The following is a 4,426-nucleotide window of genomic DNA, read 5'->3' on the forward strand; positions in this document are numbered from 1 at the left end:
ACGCTTTCTGGATCCTGGAGAAAACTGACCTCTATTCTCATAATGGTGCAACATCTTCCAAGACCTCAAAAAGCTGTACCGTTTGAGCCAGTCTTTTTTCTTGTCTCCACCTGCTAGGGCTGTCATTGGGACAGTCCTGGAGGGTGGTGCCAATGGATGAGTGGATGGATGGACAGTAGTCCAGGCATGATGTCCCTGTCTGTCCTGAACCGGGCCCCTCCTCCCATGAGAAGCCTTCCTGAGTGAGTATGTACAGTCATCCCTTGGTATCCATGGCGGATTAGTTCTAGGGTCCCCGGGAATGCCAAAATCCACGGATGCTCAAGTCTCTGATATAACATGGCGTAGTACTTACCTATAAGCTATGCACATCCTCCCGTATACATTAGACCATTACTAGATTATTAATGACATGTAATACAATGCAGATGCTACATAAATGGTTGTGATACTGCATTCTTTAGAGAATGATGACAAGAACAAAGTCTGCACATGTTCAATAGAAACATAACCATCCAATTTATTTTCTGAATATTTTCCATCTGCTGTTGCTGAATCTACAGATGCAGAGCTCCTGGATACGAGAGCCAAGCGTGCTTTGAGAGTAGGGTGGGTGAGGTTGCTAATGAGTACAGGGGAGCAGGTGTTGATCAGGAGGGCCCTGCACTGGGGCATCTGGACGTCCTGCCTCAGGACTTGAGACTCCAGTTGGATGGCACAGGCAGACTCAGCCCAGGTCAAAGCCCTCCCCTTGCAGGTTCATTTTATCCCGAGCTCTTTCTGGCCCCTGGAATTTGGCATCCCCTAGGCCCTGGGTGGAAGGACAGATGAGCCAGGTTTTAGATAACATGTCTAGAAGAGTGAGCCCCTACTGTGTGCCCGGCACTTTCCCCACAGGATCCTCTAGCTAGAATAGCCAAGGGTCATGGAGAGAAATACCCAGTGAAAATGTCAGAAATGAAAAAGCGATACCATCAGAGACGCTCAAAAGACCATTAGGTAATAGTATGAGCATTTGTATTCTGAGATCCAACAGCAGCAGTCACTTCCCTCCACCCCTATGTGTATCCCAGGACCACTCTGGGCGGGGAGGGCTGAGCTTAGGGAGCACCCATGGATGCTCTGATGCCGGCCCTGGGCCTCTGGGGTGACAGTGATGAGGAACTGGGTGCGCACATGAGTGGGGCAGCCGGGCCTGGCCAGAGAAGCAACACACACGTGCACAGACGTGTTTACCCACGTACGCGTGTGCACGCACGTGCACAAACACATTGCAGGCAGGCATGCTGACGCCTCAGGCAGCGGAGGGCCCTGACTCTGGGCCCTGCTGACCCGGGCAAGGCCCCCTTGTGATGCCTGCCATGACCTCAGAATGCCACTGATGCATAGCACCTATCCGCTCTCTGGCCTGCCTCTGTGTTCTACGGCAGTTACACACAGGCAGTGGTGTTTGTGAGCAGCTGTGTTTTCTCCCTGAGAAGGTTTTCTCCCTGAGAGGCATACATAACCCAGGCCAGCTGATTGATCAGAATCAGGTGAGTGTGACCTGTTCTCTTCCCTCCAGGCTGACTTGGGGACAGTGGCTATGGTACGGGCGGTGTCGGCCTCTGGGCAGCTACTGAGGAGGAGGGTCATCCCTGAGCACTCACAGGGAGCCCGTTCTACACTGCCTGTATAGATGATTTTCTCTTTCGTCCTCACGGTGGCTTCGTAGAGTGGGTGCTGTTCCCGAATGTACCCATTCGACAGGTGAGACGTCTGGGGTCAGAGAGGCGGGAACCAGCCCGAAAATCCAGACATGACCCTGGGTTTTGCTCTCAGCCCTGCTGTGTGCCGTGCTAGACTTCAGGCCTCAACCCTGTGACCTCCCTGCTCGAGATCCCAAATCTGCCCAGATTTCCAATCCCGTTGGGGCAGAGCCTGGCCCTGGTAGAGACGCTGGGATGGATCCACTGTGGGTGGGGAGGAGGGAAGGGTCCTCAGAACACACCTGGGGCCTAAGCTGGGTCCTGATGGTCACTGTGGGACCACTGGACACACACGGTCCCTTGTCTGGGAGTGGCATGGGGAGCCTTCTGCCCTTGGGCAGTTGTGGAAAGTGAAGGAGCCCTGGAGGGCTGGCTGAGGGGAGACTATCTTTCCTTGTGTTCGAAGGGGTCCAGGCACTGGGCTTCTCCCCAAGTATTTCTTATTCTGTCTGGCCTCGCTTTCCTTTTGCCCTGAGTATTCTCAGGAGGGACGGTCCATCTAGATGTTCTCCAGGAGCAAGGACCCACTGTTCTTCATCAGTGACCCAGGAAAATGAAGCCCCCTCCTATAGGGACAGCTCAGAATGGTGGAGTCCACAGTCCCTCCCCGAGAGATGTGGTTTCCATGAGCACAGTGGCTGCTTTGGAGACAGTAGATCATTTTCATCCCTCATCCCCAAAACCAAACACACTCCCGCTCAAATGGCGTTATTCCTAATGCAGCTTCACTGGTTAGACCGAAGGGCCACGGTAGCCCAAGTGATGAGCGAGGTAGAACGGAGCAGTCAGGAGATATCTTGTTCCCCATAGGAAACTGGGCATCTCTGTGGCCCTGAGTATCCCAGGAGGCCGATCGTACAGAGACCTCTGGTGCCTGACCCCAGTTCGCATCCACAACCCCGGAATAGCCCATCACAGGCCCTTCACCCTTGGCTGGTGGACACCATTCAACCTGCCGGGGCAGGTATGTGCCCATTTCATGGCATAAGGGGAAAACGGGATTCTCTGTCCAGGTCCCACTCTTCTCGAGTCCTTGGGAAGATGCGCACCCCTGCTTGCGGCTTCAGACTGCAGAGACCCACGGAGGTGTGGGCCACGGGGTTTGGCCCCTTTTTACCAGAGTGCAGTGGTTGAATGAAGGTTACACCACCAACCAGCATCTGGGAGCCCGGTGGGAGCGGTTCAGGTGTTCTCCGAAGCTGTCGGGTACAGTGTAACCTTTATCCAATTTTGTCTCACAGGATGAACGTGGTGGAGGACGTGGAGAGATGGCGGGCGTGGGAGCGAGAGCACATCATCGGGAAATATGAAAAGGTACAGTTCGGTCTGCTTCTTGGAGGAAGGCCTCTTCCAGTGCGCCCTGGTCAAAGGGTCCTGGGTTCCCTAGGAGCACAGGGCAGGGACGGGTGGCCAATACCCCCAGGCCCTTGCACCCTTTACCTTGGACCCCTCACCAAGGCTCCCTCTGGGTTACAGGGGCACCGAGCCGGGCTGCCAGAGGACAAGGAGCCTGTGCTTATCGGAACGTTCGAACGTGTGGATCCGTTTGGGATAATTGTGCAGTGAGTCCTCTGTGCTCCCCTCACCCCTAAAGCATCTGTCTCAGCTCAGGGATGGGTTTGCTTTTAGAAAGGCCATTCTGACACAGGACATGTCTCGCCAGCTCGGGTCAACCTCCTTTCCAGGGTCAGAACTCCTCCCTGGCTCCCCTGCAGGTCCAACCCGAGGTTGTTGTTAGGCCAGAGGTGCAAGACCCATCTAGGGAGCCGGTGGGAATGGAGACTGGGCTAGGTCAGGCCCCTGGGCTCTCAGCAGTTCTGTCGGCAAGTCAGCACAAGAGGAGCGGGGCAGCCCGAGGGTCTGGCCCTGTCTACCAGGAGACAACCCCAGTGAGATCCAAGGGTTGTGGCCACAGGGTGAGGAGACACCTGGCCCAGCCTCGGGGCTGTTGTCCAGCAGGTCTCTCAGGGCCCACCTGCCCCTGTCCTCCCCCATTTCCCTAGAGTTACAGCCCTCACTGTCCCCATGGGGAAGGGGGAAAGGTGTGGGGACAGTGGGGGCTTTGGACCTAAGAGAATGGGGGAGAAGATGGGCAGGGCCCTGCTCTGGGCATCTCAGGGTGAGGCCGGGGAGGCAGCAGGGCTTGTGACTGAAGACCCTGGGTCTGGTGCTGGGAAGGGATCTGGGGCCAGGTAAGAGGAGCCCAGCCTGGAGCCCATCCTTCAGGGATCAGAGGATGGAGAGACAGCGGATCCCGGGGGACGTAGGGTGGGAGGGAACTGATGAGCCGTGCCACTTCTGAAACGCAGGGTGTGTGGCTCAGATGCAGGGAGAGGCAGGGGGATGCTGGGAGGTCAGAGCCTGCAAGAGCCTTGGGGCTGTCAAGTGGGATGGGCCCCTGGTGCACCCAGAGTACACCGGGCAGGTCTCAGGGCAGGCTCCCTTGACCCTGGCGGGGTGATGTGGTCGATCCCTGAGGGATTCCTGTCAGGGCCCGGTCGCCCACCCTGGGCGGCCCCCATCCCATCTCAGGGCTGACCTTTCTCAGCTCCAGCAGAAAGCACCACCTCGAGTCCAGGATGGGCAGCCCCATTGTGCAGCCTGACCACCCCCCACGCCAGGGGCCCCGGTAACCCCGGCCAGGCTGTCCCTGCACTCCTTCTTCTCCCAGGTCCTGC

General features: G+C 56.8%; 1 long non-coding RNA gene across 1 annotated transcript; it reads left to right on the forward strand.

Annotated features, from left to right (window-relative positions):
* The first annotated feature begins 804 nt into the window (after positions 1 to 804).
* On the forward strand, positions 805 to 3,280 carry LOC116465498 (uncharacterized). The gene is made up of 4 exons (XR_009212374.1): positions 805 to 1,535; positions 2,559 to 2,712; positions 2,990 to 3,062; positions 3,225 to 3,280. It is a non-coding gene; the product is annotated as an uncharacterized LOC116465498 (long non-coding RNA).
* Positions 3,281 to 4,426: the final 1,146 nt, after the last annotated feature.

This window comes from Hylobates moloch, unplaced genomic scaffold (genome assembly GCF_009828535.3).
Source record: "Hylobates moloch isolate HMO894 unplaced genomic scaffold, HMol_V3 SCAFFOLD_5711, whole genome shotgun sequence".
Lineage (NCBI taxonomy): Eukaryota > Metazoa > Chordata > Mammalia > Primates > Hylobatidae > Hylobates > Hylobates moloch.